The sequence below is a fragment of the Sus scrofa genome, chromosome 1 (genome assembly GCF_000003025.6).
Source record: "Sus scrofa isolate TJ Tabasco breed Duroc chromosome 1, Sscrofa11.1, whole genome shotgun sequence".
Lineage (NCBI taxonomy): Eukaryota > Metazoa > Chordata > Mammalia > Artiodactyla > Suidae > Sus > Sus scrofa.
Genome location: NC_010443.5, coordinates 58,996,143 through 59,018,794, shown reverse-complemented (window position 1 = coordinate 59,018,794; position 22,652 = coordinate 58,996,143). Strand labels below are relative to the sequence as shown.

The window sequence follows — 22,652 nt, the reverse complement described above, 5'->3', positions numbered from 1 at the left end:
AAAAAAGATCTAGGAAACACACACACTCTTCCATTAAGAAATTTAGGAAATTGGAGTTCCCACTGTGACTCAGTGGTGAGAAGTGCAACTAGTATCCATGATCCCAGTCTCGCTCAGTGGATTAAGGATCTGTCACTGCCACAAGCTGTATAGGTCATAGGCACTGCTCGATCTGGTGTTGCTGTGGCTGTGGTGTAGGCTGGCAGCTGTGGCTTCAATTTAACCCCTCATCTGAGAACTTCCATATGCCACCAATGCAGCCCTAAAAAGACAAAAAAAAAAAGAAAGAAAGAAAGAAATTTAGGAAATAATGTATATTACACTTACTTCTTACAAACTTCCAAGTTTCACTGAATATTAAACACATTGAGCAAATTTTAACTTTGTTAAAACTTATTTGACAGTGAGACCCCTTTGAGGTATTTAATGTCAATTAATATCTCAGAAAAGTTCTTTCACAGAAAACTGTTCACAACACTGGTGCACTCAGTACCAGCATTAATACGGACAGAGGGGCTAGATATTCTAAATTCTCCACCCACCCATTTCCTGCTTCCATTTATTTAAGATCACCTCACCCAGATACCCATCTATAGATCAATGAAAATAGTCTAATTCAGATTTTCCTTACTTGTCAAGAGGACATCTTGTGTAGCATAGCTCAGAAAGAGTACCAAAGATTTTATATGCCTTATCTAGTATTTCCCTCCTTACTCATTCACAGAAGAAAATCGAAATTTTCTGACCCAAATTGCCTTTACATATTTCTTTTGGATTATCACTGTGTGTTGTATCATATGGGGCTGTTAAATGAATGTGTGGAAATTGTGATTTCATAAACTCATTTTAAAAGCTAGTTCTCTTAATATTTTCTGACAGAGAAAAGAAAAGCAGATAATGAAGCTTACTTTTGTTCCAAATATGAACATGAATTTCTTTTAAAGCAAACATACCACAATAGAAAGAAAAGACTAATTCACAGAATCCTGGATAATTATACATAAATACTGAGTGGAAATTCCACTGCCTCCACCCCTGAAATCTGAAAGTTCCTTACATTTCCCTCATACTCCCTTCACACACAGAAATTACATTTCCTTTACCTCTCAGACTCAGAGAGCCCCACCGACCCATGCCCACAATACCTCTGTTTATTTATGATACTGAACAGGCTAAGATGAAAAACACTGCACCCTTTATGCTATGGATGGCTGATCTTTGATCTTTACCCCCTAAGAAAGTCCTTCTGCAAATTCTTCTGAAAGCATTTCCATGACCTACTGAGCTCCCATATCATTCTATTTTTAAACACTTTGCTAAATTCCTTCATTTTTAATAAAATGTAACTGTTTCCACTTTGGACCACTGAAGGGCCAAAAGTTCTTCTCAGGTTCTTCCTGTTCTCACATCTGATTTCACATAAAAGTAAGACAAGTTAAATGGATGAGAGCAGTAAAATTCCACGATACTCAGAGGAATAATGCCTCAGGCAGATTGAACTTAGAGGACAGTGTTGGACATATGGTGTTTGCTAATCAGAATAGTTTGGGTCAGGGAATGGGGTTGTGAATCTATGGATAAGGATCTGCTTTTGTAAAGAGAGGAGCCTCGTTTTTCTCATTCTGGTATCTCCATCACCTAGTCTCTAGTATTGAGCAAAACAGGCACTTGGTAAATGTTTGTGGAACAGAATTGCCTGTGTCGTAAAAGTAATTACAGAGCTGAATGACAGAAACGTGCCAAGGATATGACTGAGGAGTGTCAGGGATGCCTTCAGTTGGAAATCACAAAAGACACTAGATCTCTTTTTAAAAATACCAGTCACATCCTCCTACTAAAAATATTTACCACTTATTCCACAATGTTTTAAAAAGTGTTTTATAGAGAGTTCTAAAAATGTTTTATACAGAGTTTACATTTACTCCTCACAAGAACCTTGAAAGGTAAATATCATTACTATTACCCCTGGGAGATAGTGAAATTCAGGTTAAGGATGTTGCCCATAGTCCTAGAGCCAGGATTAAGCAAAGCCCTGCCTGACTCCCAAGCTGAGGACCTTTTCACAGCCCTGTGCCAATTTATTGTTTTCTTGTAGCATCATATGACATTTCTTTTATCTGGAATTCGAGCCATTTCCAGAAAAGCAGCATTTTCAACCCATGCTCCAAATCTCTCCACCTAACTGTACAAATGAATGACTTCAAAATACAGGGCTAGGTTGTTCTGAATTATTGTCACGGAGAATGTCTGCTATTTAATAGAACTGAATACTCAGAAATGGTTCAGCAGCCACCAAGTGAAAAACAAGGTGGAGAAACTGCCTCAGAAATGAGGAAGTGTGCAATTTCTAGCTCGGAAAATGCCTTTTTAAAAAAAAATCCTGTATAAACACACCCTTTGCCTTCCTCACTGGATAGGCATTAGTTGGGGATAAGAATTCTTTCTTCAGTCTAGCCATTTCTATTAAAATACTGAGAATTTTTTCCCCTGTCTACTTTACTTCATATACCAACTCCATAATCAGTTCCATTTAATGCCTCTCTGATTCTGTAACAACAAGTAAAAAGCGAGCTATTTATTTGTAAACATATATGTATTTTGTTCTAAGAGTAATCACCATATTTACATATTCATTAGAATTGGCACTTTATGTGAAACGGGGACAGTAGCTAATGGCATAATTTTAACTTTGTGGATGGCCAGTTTTGTATAAACAAAATGATATTATTAACATTGAGTCCATAGAGAAATCTAAGTAAGAGAAAGAAAACATAGACATATTTCCTTTAAAAGTCTCTAAGAAAATAAACTAATGAGCAATGTCAAAAAGCAAATATTCCAAAATTTTAAATCAAAGAAATATTCTAAATTTATCCTTTAAAAATAAGAGCTGATTTTTAGGGAGAGAAAAAGTAAGCAAATCTCTAGAAAATCTAATTAATAAAAGAAGAACAGAAGTGAAAATTAAATTACTAAAGGGCTACAGTTATATAGAGAGAATTATAAATCATAAGAGACTCCTCCATACAAAAGTTTAAAAATTGGATTAAATTTAAATTCCAAGGAAAATAAGTGTAACCAATACTTCAGGATGTAGAAGTCTCAAGAGAAAAAAACTAAAAAATTAAGACTTTTTTTTAAAGTGGTTTTAGGTTTACAAATTAAGAAGAAGTTACAGAAAGTTCCTTTGCACACCCTACCCCCACACATGCATAGCCTCCCTCATTCTCAACATCACTCACCATTTTTCACCAAGAATGAATTTATATTGGCACATCATAATCACCCAAGGTCCATAGTTTATCTTAGCGCTCAGTCTTAGTATTTTACATTCTGTGGGTTTGAACGAAAATAAAATCTATCATTATAATATCATACAAGAGTGTTTTCACTGCCTTAAAAATCCTCTCTGCCCTACCTATTCATCTCTCCACCCTACCACCCTTGGAAGCCACTGATCTTTTTATTGTATCCATAGTTTTGCCTTTTCCAGAATGTCACATAGTTGGAATCATACAGTATGCAGGCTTTTCACGCTTCTTTCACTTAGTAATATGAATTGAAGTTTCCTCCATGTCTTTTCAAGGACTGTAAGTTTATTTCTTTTTAGCACTGAATAACATTTTATTGTCCTGGTGGACAACAGTTGATGCATTAATCCACTAAAAGACATTTTGGTTGCTTCCAAGTTTTGGCAATTATGAATAAAGTTGCTATATACATCTGTTTACAGGTTTTTGTATGGATGGAAGTTTTCAAATGATTTAGGTAAATACTAAAGAGCACGACTCCTGGATTATATGGTAAGAGTATGTTTCGTTTTCTAAAAAACTTCTAAACTGCCTTCCAAAGTGTTTATACAATTTTGCATTCTCACCAGTAATATTTGAGAGTTCCTGTTGCTTCACACTTTCCCATTATTTGGTGTTGTCAATTTTCTGGATTTTTGGCTATTCTAATTGGTGTGCAGTGTTATTTTATTTTTATTTTAATTTGCATTTCTCTGAAAGCATATCATATAGCACATCTTTTCATGTACTTATTTGCTATCTTATATCTTCTTTGGTATGGTGTCTGTTAAGAATTTTGACCCATTCTTTTTTTTTTTTTTTGTCTTTTTGTCTTTTTGTCTGTCTTTTTAGGGCTGCACCTGCTGTATATGGAGGTTCCCAGGGTAGGGAATGAATCAGAGCTGTAGCCTCTGGCCTATGCCAGAGCCACAGAAATGCCAGATCTGAGCCACATCTGTGACCTAAACCACAGCTCACAGCAACACCGGATCCTTAACCAACTGAGTGAGGCCAGGAATCAAACCCACAACCTCATGGTTCCTAGGTGGATTCGTTTCCTCTGCACCACAATGAGAACTCTAAGAATTCTTTGTATATTTTGCATAATAGTCTTTTATCAGATGTGTATTTTGCAAATATCTTTCCTAGTCTATGCCTTGTCTTCTAATATTCTTGACATTGTCTTTTACAGAGCAAAAGTTTTTAATTTTTATCAAGTGCAGCTTGTGAAGTATTTATTTTATAAATTGCACGTTTAGTGGTTTATAAAAAAAGGCATCTCCACACCCAAGATCATTTAGGTTTTCTATGTTACCTCCTAGGAGTTTTATAGTTTTGCCCTTTAAATTTAAGTCTATGATCCATTCTGAGTTAATTCTTATGAAGGTATAAAATCTGTATATAGATTCATTGTTTTGCATGTAGATGTTCCAGCACTATTTGTTAAAGAGACAATCTTTACACCATTTTATTTCCTTTGCTCTTGTCAAAGATAAGTTGACTATATTTATGTGGATCTATTTCTGATCTCTCCATTCTGTTCAATTGATCTATTTGTTTATTCTTTCACTAATATCACACTGGCTTGATTAGTAGCTTTATGGTAAGTCTTGAAGCTCAGATAGTGTCTGTCCTTCAACTTTGTGCTTATTCAATATTGTGCTGGCTAATCTGGGTCTTTTGTTTCTTCACATAAATTTTATTTTTTTTTTTTTTTAATTTTTTTTTTTATTTTTGCTTTTTAGGGCTGCACCTGCAGCATATGGAAGTTCCCAGGCTAGGGGTGGAATCAGAGCTATGGCTGCCAGCTTACATCACAGCCACAGCAACATGGGATCCAAGCTGCAACTGCAACCTACAGCACAGTTCACTGCAATGCTGGATCCTTAACTCACTGAGTAAGGCTAGGGACCAAACCTGAATCCTCATGGGTCCTAGTCGGATTTGTTACCACTGAGCCATGATGGGAACTCCTTTATATAAAATTTAGATTGGTTTGTCAATATCTATAAAAAAACTAGCTGGGATTTTAATGTGGATTGTATTGAATCTATAGATTAAACTTGAGAAGAACTGACATCTTGACAATATTGAGTCTTCCTATCCATGAACATGGAATATCTCTCCATTGATTTTTGTTTTCATTTTTAAAGTTTTATTGAAGTGTAGTTGATTTACATTGTTGTGATAACTTCTGCCATATGACAAACTGATTCAGTTGTACATGTACATATATTTCAGATTCTTTTTCCACACAGATTATCACAGAATATTGGGTAGAGTTCTCTGTGCTATACAGCAGGTTCCTGTTGGCCAATCATTCCATATACTTTAGTGTGCATATGCCAGTATCTCCCCTTTTATTTAGTTCTTCATTAATTTAATTCATCAAAAATTTTTAGTTTTCTTTATATAGATATGGTATATATTTTGTTAGATTTGTACCTAAATATTTTTATTTTTATTATGAATTGCTGTCGTATTTTGTCAAATGCTTTTTCTGCATCTCTGGTTATGATCATGTGATTTTTCTTATTTATCCTGTTGACATAATGGAGAACATTAATTGGTTTTCAAAGTTTTAGCTAGCCTTGCATACCTGTGATAAATCTTACTTGGTTGTGTTGTATAATTCTTTTTATACTTTTTAAAATCAATTTGCTAATATTACCCTGAGGATTTATCTATGCTTATAAAAGAAATTTATCTGTGTAGTCTGTAGTTATATTTATTTTGTAATGTCTTTTTCTGGCTTTGGTATTAGGGTTAATACTGGCCTGAAAGGATGAATTAGGAAGTATCTCCTCTGCTTCTATTCTCTGAAAGATATTATAAAAAATTAGTATAATTTACTCCTCAAATGTCTGGTAGAATCCACCAGTGAACCCATTGGGGCCAGGTGCTTTCTGTTTTGGAAAGTTATTAATTATTGACTCAATATTTTTAATAGATACAAGCATATTTGGATTGTCTATTTCTTCTTGTGTGACTTTTAGTAGGTTGTATCTTTTAAGGAATTGGTCCATTTCATTAAGGTTTTCAAATTACCATTTTCTCTCCTTTTTTAGTATATTAGCATACTTCCTTCTTTACTTTTTTTCAGTGATTGCCCTACAGTTTTCAATATACATTTATAACTAATCCAAATCTACTTCATATTACATTATACCACTTCAAATGTAGTGTGAGTACTTTATAATAACAAAATAATCTAATTCCTACTTCCATTTCTTGTATCTTTCCTGTCATTTATTTCATTTAGATATAATCCAATGTAAGCATATAAACATAAGAAATATACATAAATATATAATCAAATAAATTGTTTATTAGAGCCCATAGCATATTTATCATAGTTGTTTTAAATTCTCATCCTGATAATTCCAAATCCCTGCCACATCTGCTTCTGAGGCTCTGCCCTAATTGTGGTGGTTTTTGTTTTGTTTTGTTTTTTTACATTTTGGCATGCATTATAATTTCTTTCTTGATATCTTAACATAATACAATGGGTGAAAGAAACTACTGTAAATAGGCTTTTAGTAACATGGTGGTGAGGTATGTGGGGAAGCGAAGCATTCTATAATTCTCTGATTATGTATCAGTCTTTTAGTGAGTCTATGCCTCTGAACTGTGAACTTCACAAGTATTTCTAGGATTTTTTTCCCTCTTCCTTTAGGTGGGACAGGATGGCTAGAGAGCTTTAGGCCACATTTCTTTAATTATCTTCATATATTTCTAGATTTTTCAGTTTTCAAAAATGAACAAGCACTACACTGTTAGTAGGAATATAAATTACTGCAGCCACTATGGAGGAAGTATGAATGCTCCTTAAAAACCTAAAAATAGAGCTGCCATATGATCCTGCAATCCAACTCCTGGGCATATATCTAGAGAAAACTATAATTTTAAAAGATTCATGCAACCAAGTGTGCATTGCAGCTCTATTTGCAATAGCCAAGATATGGCAGTAAACCAAATGTCCATCATCAGATGAGTAGATAAAGAAGTTATGAGATTGTGAGACACACACACACACACACACACACACATATAATATACATATATGCACGTAAATAATGGAATTTTACTCAGTCATAAAAAATAATGCCATTTGCAGCAACATGGATGGATCTACAGATTATCATACTGTGTGAAATAAGCCAGAGAAAGACAAATACAATATGATATTATTTACATGTGGAATCTAAAAAAGATACAAATGAACTTATTTACAAAACAGAAATAGACCCAAGGACATAGAAAACAAACTTATGGTTACCAAAAGGAAAGGGAGAAGGGGGGTATAAATTATGGGATTAACATATACACACTACTATATATAAAGCAGATAACCAGCAAGAATCTACTGTATAGCACAGGGAACTACACTCAGTATTTTGTAATAGCATATAAGGAAGAAGAATCTGGAAAAGAATATATATATATATAAAACAACAAATATATATATATAACTATAGAATATATATATAAGTGAATATATATATAACTAAGAGACTATATATATAACTGAATATATACATACAACTAAAAGAAAATATATAACTGAATATAAAAATATATATAACTGAATATATATTATATAACTGAATCACTGTGCTGTACACCTAATAAAAGGTAAATAAATAAAAAATAAATTAAAATTTTAGAAACAAACATGCACTGCATATACTCATTTAACCATTTTTTGGAGTGCCTGGTATGTGCCAAGTAGACTACTGAGGGCAGAGATTGGAGTTGGACTTGGGAATTCTAGGCAGGGGGTGAAATGGTAGATCATAAACAATTAAGCATGATAAACAATTATATAGCTTAGAAAGTGATAAATTCCATTAAAAAATGAAGAAAAGAGGTGGTAACCCTAAATAAAAAGCATTCTTAAAAACAAAGAGAGCAGAGGTGATGTGGAAGCACTGTGTCCTCCTTTGCCACCACCTGGTCATATAGTCTCCATTCCTAAGTGCCACTGACCTTTCATACAAAATGACCTTTCTGTAGATTCTGGCCATTGCGCTTTTTGATGAGCCCTTAAAGCCCTCATGAGTCAAATGGAGCCTCTCACTCTATGATAATAATTGGCCTCAAACAGCTTTATCAATAGCCCTTCCAGCCATTAGAACAGACACTGACATCTATTTTCCAAAAGCCTTACAGTTTTCATGGAAATTTCATTACCTAAGGCATAGATTTGCTTGAAACTCCTGCTACGATAGCTGGAGCAAAGCTGCCTCATGCCCTTCAGGAAGGCTGGAGCTCGGGGTCTGATCCTGGTTGGAACGGTTAACAACCCTGTGAGTTGTGGCTGCCAGCTGGTTGCAACTTAACTTGCTGTGAACAGGGGTTATTAAATGACTCATTTAAACCTGAGCCAAACACCAAATAAATGGATAATGTATTCAAATGGGCTGGAGGAGAGGAATGGATGATATGTTTGCTTCCATCTCAGTAATTAGGTTGATCAGGTCTTAGGTAAACAAGGCAGTTATCGTGTGTGCAGGCTTCAGGAAACAACAGCACACCTTCTTTGCAGAGCATGGAAGAGAGGTGTTGTTATGTTTCATTTCACTGAAGCCTATCACACGGAATCTGATAGTCTTTGCCATGACAGCCACAAAATACATAGGTTTGGGGAAATTGGGTTAAGCAAATTGTTTCATGATCATACTTTTACTGAGAATTGACAGACCGTCCTCTTCAGGATCTGCCTGAAGAAAATCCAACTGAAAATATTTTTAAATGTTTACTATCAGTATCAGATGAAAAAATAAAATAAAATAAAATAAAACTGAGGATTAACTTCATTGTTGCCCTTGCTGAAACCATTTTTTTTTCAAGTAGTTTCAAGTACATTTGCAACCCTCAGAGAGGCCGGGTCCAGGCTGGCAGTCTTTGAAGGTTTTGCAGTCGACAAGGTCCTCATATGCATGAAGATGTCTTGTTTCTGGTAAACTCTATTTTGGAAAAAAAAAAAAATCACTGACTTTACTTTGAAGACTTTGCATCAGTCTCTGGAGGCAAACAGGGCAGCAGTCCAGAATTTTCTTGGCCGTCAGCACAAAGGAGGCTACACATCAGTAACAAGGAGAAACGGCAAACTTCAGCAAAAACAAAGACCTGTCCTGGTTTTAAAAGAAAGACAGAAAGAAAGAAAACAGGACATATGATCACCTAAGTTAGCTGCCAAGTATATGAAGGAGCTCCAAAAAGAGTGCAGTGTTCATTGTAAAAGAGAAACCATAATTACTGCTAGGAAATCTGGAGTGATAAGTTCATAGAGCTGCTGAGCACTAATTGCGGGTGGGCAGTGGAGGGGACGGCTTTGAGTGAGAACCTGCCTAGAGTAACAGCCTCGTTCTTTCAAGATCAAACCTTCTTTTTGTGAACTCTGCACGATGGGATACCAAGTGGTACTGATGCCAGGGCTTCCCAGAAGCATGGAAACGGGAAGAAAGCCTTCTGTAGGTGTCAGATATCTCAGAAATGGTGTGTTCCATTTGGATTTCCTCTAATGATTTGTGTTGACTGGAAACGAAGACGAAATGGCGATGCCCTGGTTGCACAGGCACTGATCACAATGAGAGCAGACCTGCCCAGGGGGGAGAACTGGTTCCTGAACATGTACCGCAGGTGTGGAAAATCCTTATGCTCCGGACCGGGTGATACATCAACTTCCCAAACATGCTATCTGGTCCAACAATTAGGCAATAAAAAGCCACTCTGTATTTTACATTTCTGTTGCATTTTTATTGCTTCTGTCTCATTGCTCTTGGGATAAGAGAGGCTTCTGAGAGCCATCTTTACAACCTTTGTTTTTTTTGTGTTTTTTTTTTTTTTTTTAATGGTCCAAATATTTGATGTAAGTCAAAGGCATGTTTCACTCTTGTTCACAAAAGATCATTCATTTCACTGGATATTGGAGACCTCCTTTAGCCTGCTCTTCACTTAACGTGAAGAAAGCTAAAAAGAGAATGCTACCCTGAGTCCTATTTCTTTTTTGCAGTTATGCAGCAAGAAAACCTATATGAAGTATTATTATTATTATTATTATTATTATTATTATTATTATTATTACTGTTATATATTGTAAGAGTATTTTAGGAGTTAGACCATTCTAATTTATGTCACTAATAGAATAAATCATTTTAGATTTCTTTATGCCTAAGTGGCCTCATCTTATCCTATACAAAATCATGTCAAAGGAGAAGTTGGCAATCTCTGAGAACTGAAGAAAAAAAAAAATCTAAAATGTGAATCCATGACTCAGAAAAGAACCCAGATCATCTCATTCTTTGAAATAGGACAGTTTGAGCAACCTTAGAAATAGCTGATTGTCTCTATTCTGATAACTTAAAGAATCACTGGTGGAACTGTTGAAGAAATTAAGAATGAGCATGATTAAATTACAGAAGCCAGGGCTCAACAGAGAAAAAAACTGTCACTTGCATCCTTGAGAAGGTTGCTTGGTACACAAAATCAAAGATAATCAAGAAATAAGGGATTGTCATGGATACAGCATGGCTCAACTCATAACATGTCACTGCTCTGAATGTGACACAGCAAAGAAAGGAGAGTAAAAATTATAAAAACCATCATCATTTATTGTTGTCTTTTTATAATCACAATTCTTAAACTGCCCAACAAAAGGTACACTTGTTCAGGAAAAAAAATGGCTATTGTCCTGTTTTAGATATTTTATAAATTCCATTTACATTTTGCTCAAAGCAGTTTGTGTTCAAATCAAACACAGTTACTGTGCACAGGGTCCTAGCTCTGGCATCTTACAGAGGGCAGAGTAGGTCCCTCCCTGTGGTCAGGGACATGGGCCCCGCTAAGCACATATGCTTTAGCTTCTAAGCTTTCAGTTAGGCATCTGGTAGGAAGGGCTACCATTCACTACAACAGGACCAGGAGAAGAGCAGCACATTTGGGAGAGAAGTTATGACTGACTTTGTGTTGCCCTTGAGACATTCATGAAGAGATGTCCAGCACACAGTCAGAACTGCAAGGGGGGAGCGGGCTGTTCTGGCCCCCTCTGACCACTATAATTTCTCTTCCGAAGCCTGTTCTCTCACCCCCCTAATCAGGACCCACCCAAGAAAAATAATTCCATACCATTAATTGTGAGCATTCCATGTAACCTATACTTCAAGGCAGACCAGTTAAAACCTAGCCTGTAATTGCTGAAAAAAAAAATCTTTTTTATATGATCCACTTAAACATAAGAAACTTAATATTATTTAGATTATAATACTGCAAAATTTGTCTCTTAAAACGATTCTCCATGTGGTATTTCGTCAATTAACAGAAAAATCAACAATCAAATCAGGAATCACCAGCAAAATGTCCTATTATATTCAAAATGACAACTGTTTCAGATACATACATTAGAAGAGCCTAGTTATTTCGCTCTCTCTTTCTTCCTTTGGCTCTCTCTCCCCCTTCCTCTTCCCTGTGCATCTATGGCCATCTATATAGCTATTTATTTTATTTTTTCTGATTTTTATTTTTTCCATTATACTTGATTTACAGTGTTTCATCAATTTATACTGTATAGCAAAGTGACCCAGTCATATTTATATATACATACGCTTTTTTTCACATCATCCTCCATCATGTTCCATCGCAGGTGACTAGATATATCTATCTCCCTGTGCTATGTAGCAGGATTTCATTGCTCACCTACTCCAAATGCAATAGTTTGCATCTATTAACCCCAAACTCCCAGCCAATCCCACTCCCTCCCTCTCCCCCTTGGAAACCACAAGTCTGTTCTTCCAGTCCATGAGTTTCTTTTCTGTGGAAATGTTCATTTGTGCTGTATATTAGATTTCAGATATAAGTGATATCACATGGTATTTGTCTTTATCTTTCTGACTTACTTCACTCAGTATGAGAGTCTCTAGTTCCATCAATGTTGCTGCAAATGGCATTATTTTGTTCTTTTTTATGGCTGAATAGTATTCCATTGTGTATATGTAACATATCTTCTTAATCCATTCGTCAATGGACATTTAGGTTGTTTCCATGTCTTGGCTATTATCAATAGCACTTCTATGAATATAGGGGTGCATACATCTTTTTCAATGAAAGTTTTGTCTGGATATATGCCCAAGAGTGATATATCTGGGTCATATGGTAGTTCTATATTTAGTTTTCTGAGGTACCTCCATACTGTCTTCCATAGTGGTTGTACCAATTTACATTCCCACCAACAGTGAAGGAGGGTTCCATTTTCTCCACATCCTCTCCAGCCTTTGTTGTTTATTTACTTTTTAATGATGGTCACTCTAACTGGTGTGATGTGGTACCTCATTGTTGTTTTGATTTGATTTTCTCTAATAATTAGTGATGTTGAGCATTTTTTTCGTATGCCTGTTGGAAATCTGTATATCTTCTTGTAAGAAATGTCTATTCAGGTCTTTTGCTCATTTTTCAATTGGGTTTTTAGGTTTTTGCTGTTGAGCTGTATAGTTTATTTGTATATTTTGGAGATTAAGTCCTTGTCACTTGCATCATTTGAAACTATTTCTCCCATTCTGTAAGTTATCTTTTTTTTATGGTTTCCTTTGCTGTGCAAAAGCTTATAAGTTTGATTAGTTCACATTGGTTTATTTTTTCTTTTATTTCTGTTGCCTTGGGAGTCCAATCTAAGAAAACATTTGCTTTGGTTGATGGAGAATGTTTTGCCTATGTTCCCTTCTAGGAGTTTGATAGTGTCTCATCTTACATTTAAGTCTTTAAGCCATTTTGAGTTTATTTTTGTACATGGTATGAGGGTATGTTACAGTTTCATTGATTTACATGTGGCTGTCCAGTTTTCCCAGCACCACTTGCTGAAAAGACTTTTTCCCATTTTATATTCTTGCCTCCTTTGTCAAAGATTAATTGACCACAGGTGTCTGGGTTTATTTCTGGTTTCTCTATTCTGTTCCATTGGTCTGTATGTCTGCTTTGGTACCATGCTATCTTGATTACTGTAGCTTTGTAATATTGCCTTAAGTCTGGGAGAATTAAGCCTCCTGCTTGGTTTTTGTTCCTCTGGATTACTTTGGCAATTCTGGGACTTTTATGGTTCCATGTAAATTTTTGGATTGTTTGTTCCAGTTCTTTGTAAAATATCATGGCTAATTCAACAGGGATTGCATTTAATCTGTAGATTGCTTTGGGTAGCATGGCCATTTTAACAATATAAATTCTTCCAATCCAGGAGCATGGAATATCTTTCCATTTCTTTGAATCCTATTTAATTTCCTTGATTAATGTTTTATAGTTCTCAGCATATAAGTCTTTCACCTACTTGGTCAGGTTTATTCCTAGGTATTTAATTTTTGGGGTGCAATTTTAAAAGGTATTGTATTTTATATTTCTTTTCTAATATTTCATTGTTAGTATACAGAAATGCAACTGATTTCTGAATGTTAATCTTGTACCTGCTACTTTTCTGAAAACATTGATCAGTTTGAATAGTTTTTGTGTGAAGTCCTTAGGGTTTTCTATATATAGTATCATGTCATCTGCATACACTGACAATTTTACCTGTTTGCTTCCAATTTGGATACTTTTTATTTCTTTCGTTTGTCTGATTGCTGTGGCTAGAGCTTCCAATACTATCTATCTATAAATGATATAGATAGATTTTATATCTATCTGTAAACAATTGATGACATTCAAATTATTTTCACAAATTCTATTATTCTATGAAATCAATCACATGCTTTGTGTCTTATTTATTAAACTTTTAAAAATGCTAAGTTGGGAAGAGAGACATAGCTTCCTTTAAAGCAGAACTTAAAATGACAGGTGAATTTACATAGTAGCCCTAGGAAGTTGAAGCCAGCAAATTTTTATTGTGATTGAATTAAACTTTTTTGTTAAGACTGTTTTTATTTTGTAACAAAATTCCTTATTGGGTTCCATGGAATGACCTGTAATTTCACTTTCTGGATGAGAAGAGCTCAGCTTTTAATATTAACATGCAAAATATGCAGCACAAAGCACTCTCTATATATAATATAAGCAAATTTGAGCTATAACAAAGACTTCATTATGTAGGCTGATTTTAGAGGATTTTAGCTCCAGGGGACATTAGAGATTTTGGTACATTTAAGCTATGTGGCATCACTGTCCTCAAACTTAATTTTCCAAGAATCATAGATCTGAAAGGAATTCACTAATTCACTTTTTCTAATTAGAGCCGGACTCCATTCCTTTGTTGTAGACATTTATATTTAATTATATGAATAGTTGATAAACACACCATTTCAAAGTACTACAGAATGAATCATTTATTTCTCACTTGCTCTCCCAGAATCTAACTTTATCATAGTATTATTTTCCAAACACACAAACTCCATTTAGTACTGTGGTATCACTGCGATAGAGTCCAAGTTCAAAGGGCCCCTCTACAGAACCACACATATGCATATCTTTCTTTGTATTTTAGAAGACTCCAGGGCAGTTGTATACAACAAAGTAACAAAACAAAACCCTGAAAGCCCTGCTAGTGCATGGTTCTTTGAGGCACATAATTCCCCTACCACTTCTCCCGGACTTGGTCCAGTCTCCTTATAAATTGTCCAGCCCTTGAAACTTGCATCCACTCCCTTGGGTCTCCACCTCTGGCTCTGTTATGTAGTTTCACACTCTTTACTCTTGAAAAACTTCCCCTGACATTCAGCCCAAATGTTCTTTAGTCTCACTCACAATTAATACTCCCCAGGACTGACCTTTGTTGGAAGTACAATAAACCATTCCTTTCTCTCCTGAGTGCTAACACTCTTTACACCCTGTGATTCCTCCCCTAACTTTTAGATGTCAGTGAAAATATTAAAGTGCACTCAAGATACACATTTCATTGCAGCTCAGCTCTTTGATGATAACAGTTCTTAACCTTCAGAAACCTATTCGATCATTGATCCATTTGTTCAACAAATATTTTTTGAGCACCTACTGTGTACTCAGCATTGTGCTAAGCACTGAACCTCAGGGACATGAGCCTGTCACCTACCTTCATTTTCGCTATTCAAAATCCACTATTGTTATCTGCCACTTCACTCCTAGTAGTTAGTCCATCATGAATATTGTTTTTCTTTTGCTGAAAGCTTGATATTGTCTTCATGTAATGAGTGTTGTATCTCAAATTATGAATGAAAACTAGACCATTTAATTCATTTGATGCAACTCTAGGCCATTCAGAATATTTTATTCCAGAGGTCAGAGATGCCTTTTGTTCTTTGGCCTGACTGTGAACTGCTGCATTCTTTACTCCTAACACATGAAGACAATTGTTTGGTATAGACTGCTTTATGAGGAAACAGAAACTCAGAAAGAAATTCTTTTTAAAATCATCACCTTAATTTCTGTTAATGCATTTATAAGAGATGTAATTAAAGCCCTTAAAATGTATTCTTTCGGAGTTCCCGTTGTGGCGCAGTGGTTGACGAGTCCGACTGGGAACCATGAGGTTGCGGGTTCGGTCCCTGCCCTTGTTCGGTGGGTTGGCGATCCGGCGTTGCCGTGAGCTGTGGTGTAGATTGCAGACGTGGCTCGGATCCCGAGTTGCTGTGGCTCTGGCGTAGGCCAGTGGCTGCGGCTCCGATTCGACCCCTAGCCTGGGAAGAACCTCCATATGCCTCGGGAGCGGCCCAAGAAATAGCAACAACAACAACAACAACAGTAACAACAAAAAGACAAAATAAATAAATAAATAAATAAAATGTATTCTTTAGGAGTTTCCACTGTAACTCAGTGGTGATGAACCCAACTAGTATAGCATCCATGAGGATGAGGGTTCAATCTTTGGCCTCGTTCAGTCCGTTAAGGATCTGGCATTGCCATGAGCTGTGGTGTAGATCTCAGATGTTGCTGTGGCTGTGGCTGTGGTGTAGGCTGGCAGCTGCAGCTCCAATTGGACCCTTACCCTGGGAAGTTCCATGTGCTGCAGGTGTGGCCCTGAAAATCAAAAAGAAAAAAAAGTATTTTTTCAACTCAATTTCTCAAAATGAAAAAAAGCCCCCCCCCCAAAAAAAAAAACAGAGAATGACTCAAAATAAGAGGACACCATCCAGGTGCTCTTACCAATACACTTTTTCAATGTATCATTTTCTCTGCTGCTTCCAGTTTCTTCCTTTCATTAGTTCTAAAGTCACCTTGGGAAAGGAGATTTTGAACTCACATCTTTTCCCAAGAGTAACGCCTTCAGTTTTTCTCTTGACCCCAAATTCCTTGTCCTCTGTGACCCTGACCATAAGTATCCCTTCTCCTATAGTTCTAACCTCACTAAAAATATTTCATCAATTTTGCTGACCTCACTATCCTCTCTTCTCCCAAACTGCTGCCCCCTTTTGGTCCCTTTGATCAGGTGGCAGCCCCCACCTACCAAGTACCTAGAGGAAAGCTTCTGTATCATCTTTACCTATTTCCTTTCCTTATTACATCATCATGGAGTTGTATAGATCTGAACTGTCACATCTCTCTTAATTTGGGGCCAATGTTCAAGTTGAGGACTTAAATATGCAGTCAGATATAAGGCGGACTTGGGTACAAACAAGGAGTTTTAATTATCGCATGAACAAGGGAGGCCTAGAAGGGTTTTAGGCATGGAAGTAAAATGATGACAGCTCACATTTACTGAAATCCAATGCTATGTGTATAGACCAGGTTTTACATAACGGGATTTCAATTATTCCTCCTAATGTTAGTAACTGTTCCTTTAAAAAAAAAAAAATCAGTGTTTCATGATCAAATAAGCTAGGAAATTCTAGGTTAAAAACTGATTTCTTTTTTCTTTTTAAACTATGGCAAAATACACATCACAGAAAACTTACCATCTCAATCATTTTAAGTGTACAGTTCTGTCTATGAATTTGATTATTCTAGGTGCCTCGTATAAGTGGGATTGTACAGAGTTTATTCTTTTGCGACTGGCTCATATAACTGAGTATAGCATTATCGAGTTTCATCCATGTTGTAGCATGTATTAAGATTTCCTTCTTTTTTAAAGCCAAATAATGTTTTATTGTATATATTTACCACAGTTTACCCACTCATTTACCAATAAAAACTTGGGTTGCTTCTACATTTTATCTACTGTGAATAAACCTGCTATGAAAATTGGTGTACAAATATCTAGGCCCTTACTTTCAATTTTTTCAAATATGTATCCAAGAGTGGAATTGCTCAGTCATGTAGTATTTCTAAATTTAATTTTCTGAGGAAATGCCATACTACAAACAGGTGTCTCGATTGTAGGATTTTTTAATAGACAACCAAGCCTGTGATCTTCCAGGAGGGAAGCTTATTAGGGGAATTGTTTCTCCAACTTTATTTGACTATGAAGGCTTTTCATCTTGCAAGTAAAACTTCATGGAGGAATGCAATTGAGAAAATAAAAAAACCTAATCTTATCAAAATATAAAGTATTAGTGTGTTTGCCCTCCAGAAGCCCACAAAACTTCTCCTCATCCTTACACAGAGATATCGTCTCACTGTTTGAAACAAATATATATCCTATGAGAAATTTACACACGGTCTGAATTTACTCAATGCTGAGAGAAAGGTTTTCATTCAGAATCGGTAATATGCAAATGTAATTGAAACAGAGAGATAGAAGGGGACAAAAAGACAAATAAGAGAAATGTAAAGGAAAAGAATAGAGTAAATATTTGTAAGGCACTAAGTACACCTTGCTCACATAGTAAGCACTATATTTGTGCTTATTAAGTAAAGAAAGAAAAACCACTTATGTGAAAATATTTTTAAAACAGAAATAGGGTACATGTAGTTTAGGCTCCTGCACATCAGGGTTAGGGAGGGCCACTTGCTTTCCATGCGTGAAGAGGCAGGAGAAGAATGAGTGAAGTTGAAGACCATTCCTTGTACCTATTGGCACTTGGTAGCATTGAAGCTGTTTTAAATGAATATCCACAGTGTCTGGAAAGCTAAAATATTTCATTCATGGTTCTGTAGATTTTTACTAGTGTGTAGGAAGATTAAAACAGGGAAAGGAAATGTTGGAATTTTAATTAGGGACTTCATCCCCCTCAATATGGAAGGAATTAATGTTGCATCAGTAACAAGATTATGTATTTCTATTGTAACTTGTACTGACCTAAAAGCAACCATCTGAGTTATAATTCTTTCTGTCATCTGTACACAAATTCACTTGTTTTGGCTCATTAATCAAAACCATCTGGTAATATAAAACAAATTGGACAATTAAAGAAATGCTACACACTCATAAGCATTAAGAACAGAGCTAGTGCTACCTGAAGACGTCCCATCCCCTCTGCAGTGTGTTAGGGAATCTGCCAGTGAGAATCAAGCAGGCTGTTCTTTACTAGCACCATCATCACAACACCTAATCACACAAGTGGTGTTCCATTTCCATAGCAGGGTAAAAGAAATGGTGCCAGGTATCAGCTTCAGACACTGGTGTAGTCATTTCCTACAAAAATGACTGTTAACACCTCTTGCATTTCTCTCTACACACAAGCATTTACCAATTTCAGACCATATCTAGGTCCTTGATACTTAATTATCAGTTAAAAAAAAAGTCAGTCCTCTGCAAAGGAACATTTGGATATTCACAACTAAGACACACAGAAGATTCATATAATGTTATATAAAACTTCCCACACATGTTATCAATTATTTGAAATATATTTATAAGAAAACATACTGCAAATAAAATCCTGTGAAAGGAAACATGTTTTCTGAGTAACTACATTTGTTCCCTTAAAATATGGCCAAGTGATGCTAAATTATCAAATGGACTAATGGGCAAGATTGACATTGTTTTCACAAAAGCAATATTCTAGGAGACAGCAAACGAATTCCATAAAGTGAGTCGGTCTAAATCCATGTGCAGTAGCAGGAAGGCAGACAAAGCCTGGGATCAGAGGAATCAAGATGGCTAGATCAGGGAAACAAATGAGAAACTGATATTGTCTCCTAATGTTAAATCTTATTTTTCATAAAAGTCATGACATTAAGCTGTTGACTCTTAAGCTGCCACATCAACTGAGGTTCCTCTTGTTTCAAGCCTTCACATCAAAATTCTTGTTCTTTAAGAAATAACAGAAGGACTTGCAGGTTTCTATAAGGGTTTCCAAATCAGCGCCCTAGCAAGCCATGCATGGAACATGTTAAAAGTCTCATCACTGAAATGAGCAAAATCAAATTTTCTGGATATAAAAAATATGACATATACAGAAAGTCAAGATTCCTTTACTGTGCTAGTAACTGAACTATCTTTAATAGTATATTAAAAAGAATTTATTTAATTCATTTATCCACAAAATATTTATTGAGCACCTACTATGTACCAGATGCTAGTTCAGATGCTAGAGCCACAGCACTGGGGAAACAATACAACAGACTAAAATCATTGTACTCATAAATACTAGGGGAGCAAAGGGAGACACGAGAGAATATACAAGATTAACTACATGGATAATATGTGCAATAATGACAGATGATGGGAAAATAAATGGAAAAACAGAAAATGTGAGAAGAGTTGCAATGTTAAATTGAATGGCCAGGAAAATAGCATACACAAAGACCCTGGGGTCAAAACTTGTTGGTGTGTTCAAATACTAGCAAGAAGGCACAGTGGTTGGAGCTGAGTAAGGGGAGAGAAGATGAAGTGAGAAATGGGGGCAGGGTGGGGAGTAGGGAGCAGATCTAACCAGGCCAGCCATATTAGCCTCTGTATCTTCACTCCAGCCTCCTGCACAGCTTCCCAGGACACCTCTCATACCCAACTCAATGTAAATTATGACCCTGGACTTTTGACACCTGTGGTCCCACAAGCCATACTCTTCTGCCAATTGTAAGGTCTCCATATTTCTGCATTTTCCAGTTGCTGGAAATAGCTACTGAGATCCTGTACAACTGTGGAAGCACTTTGAAGAGTGTAAAATGTAAGTGAAATATCACTTCTAACTCAGAAAGGGACAGAGTTTATAGCCTAGCCTGAAACTGCCCTTATCAAGCATAGTACCTGGGTCATAGAAAGGCCACCCTTGATCATCTGTGCTTTAATTTAAATCTTAATGTGATTATCAATGTCAAATTCTTTCATTGTTATTTTACCTGCACATCAATATAACCAATTTAAATCCCCAAGTATCTTCTCTTGAAATTGGAAAATGCCTCTTTGATGTGGAACACCATCAACAGGTGATTAAACCAGCCAATTTGGTCGATGGAGATAAGCAATTAAAGTTGAGACTTTCCTCTAGCACAGCTGTGGAAATATCCTGTGTTAGTAAGGTCACATGAGAGACCCATACTCTTCTGCTAATACTCATGGCCGCAGTAAATAGGTCGAAGAGTCATCTTGCTCTGGCTCTTTTCCAACCCAGTGATGAATCCGTTTATCAAAATACTGTCAGGTAAATGTTGTAAGACCTTGACCGGGGTATTCCTTAAACTTTAAGAGATGGAACACTTTGTAATGTATTTTCAAATTGAAAGTTACTTATCCTCTTAGCACCCCAAGAAGGTTTATGAACCAAATGCATGCTAAGAAATATTTTGAAAAGACCTAGTGAAGGCTTAGATGGAAAGCATCAACGCAGTGGATTGCAGTATACTCCCAATTCTATCTAAAATAGGTTTTCAAAATTTAAAGTTTGGGGTCTTATTTACTCAGGAATAAAAAAGTAAAGCTGAAGTACTGGAAATGGGATGCAGTAAAACTCTAGGATTTCATCCAACTATTGCTTGGAAATGAAAATTCCCTAATGGGAATAGGTCTTTGAAATGGGACATCTGGGTTTTACTAAGTGGGTAATTAAAAGTTTGAAATCTTGCCTGGAAAATGGGACAAAAGCTCAAATTACCAAGATAGGTGAGACATTCCCCACTGCCTTTATCATAGGAATGGCAGGGGTCCAGGCTCTAACAAAGCAAGGCAGAGAATGTGTGGAGCCTTAAACCACCCAAGGATAAAGAGGACTTTGAAATCTGATTTCTAGGGGATATTTGTCAGAAAGCATGCTGTACTTCCCACGGCTAACGAAACAGCCTATGTTCCAAGTCCAGCTCGGACTGACTAATGCTCAGCCAGGTGGATCATCAATCTAAAACATCCTCTACTCTTTTCTGACCCATGATCAAGACCTGGGGCTTCCAGGGGCATGGTCAGGGACCAGCTCAGAATGAAAGAGGCCATCTATATGTTCCCCTGGTAGAGTCCTAAGGCATATAGAGGCACCACAGACTCAGATTCAAGTAGAAGCAGTCTGACTATACTTTATTCTGAGATTAGATAAGGTTACAGGGTACAATATTGAAACTAAACAAGAATCTGATTAAATGTTGACCATAGGAGGTCTTCTCAAACCAGCTTGTAAAGGACTTATCCCCATAGTTCATATAACTTGCTTACTTCTTCTGTGACATTTTTGTTTAAAGAACATCTAGCTGGGTTAAGGGATCAGCCATAATAGACACAGAAGAACACTCCAGAAAAATTGCTACTGTATCACCATGGTTCAGGATGTGCCTCATAGTAGTGACATTCTACTCAGCAGGTAATGCCATCCAGGGGGACAGTTTATAATATCATCTGACAGCGAGCATTAGTATCTTTAGGTCTTTGCATCACAATTCTCTAGGAAGTCATGAAGAATCATGGTTCAAAGCTTGAAATATTTCACTCCTCACACAATTTTGTAAAATAGTAGGAAAAGTGTAAAGTATAATATTATGGTAGAAATGTGAGCACCATGCCATTGCTAAGAAAATGTTGAGTTAGTAAGTGTAAATTAGTTTACCTTGGCACCAAAAGTAAGAATTTCCTAAGGCTAAGTGCTAATGCCCACCATTAGAGCTTCACAATTAGAATTTAGAAGTGTTTGGCATTCATCGTAATGTTGCAGATCTTCTAGGAAAGAAATATTTTTGACCTTCAAGTCTATTTCAGTCTGAAGGTAAATTCTGACAATGGATTACTCTTCTCACCAGACACTGAAAGGGATAGATGCAACTTAAAAGAATCTATTAGAAAACAAGGGAAGAGGGATTCCAAGTTTGATCTTGTCCCCTCTAATGTTTGTGATGTTGAACCACACGCTAACGTTCTCTGGGATTCAGTTTTTCTTCATACAGGAAAAATCATGTAGCTATTTTGTTCAACCATGTTAAAATCTTGATTAGAAGTTGTTCTATATTTTATAACAGGCAGTCAAATGAACAAACCATATATCACTGGGCCAAGGCCACAATGCCCTCTTCAACCATTGGCCTAATTTTGCCTGATGCCCTAATCCTGCTTTTTAGGCCAGAAGATCCTGGAGGTTAGAAAAGCAAGACCAGGAGTTCCCATCGTGGCTCAGT

At 36.3% G+C, this 22,652-nt stretch overlaps 1 long non-coding RNA gene across 1 annotated transcript in view; it reads right to left on the bottom strand.

Moving 5' to 3' along the window:
- LOC106508895 overlaps window positions 1-9,029 on the bottom strand; it is an 86,564-nt gene extending 77,535 nt beyond the window's left edge. The window contains exons 1-2 of the long non-coding RNA XR_001306012.2: window positions 8,484-9,029; window positions 3,243-3,333 (exon numbers count right to left, since the gene is read on the bottom strand). This is a non-coding gene — a long non-coding RNA (uncharacterized LOC106508895). The remainder of the gene's footprint in view (window positions 1-3,242; window positions 3,334-8,483) is intronic.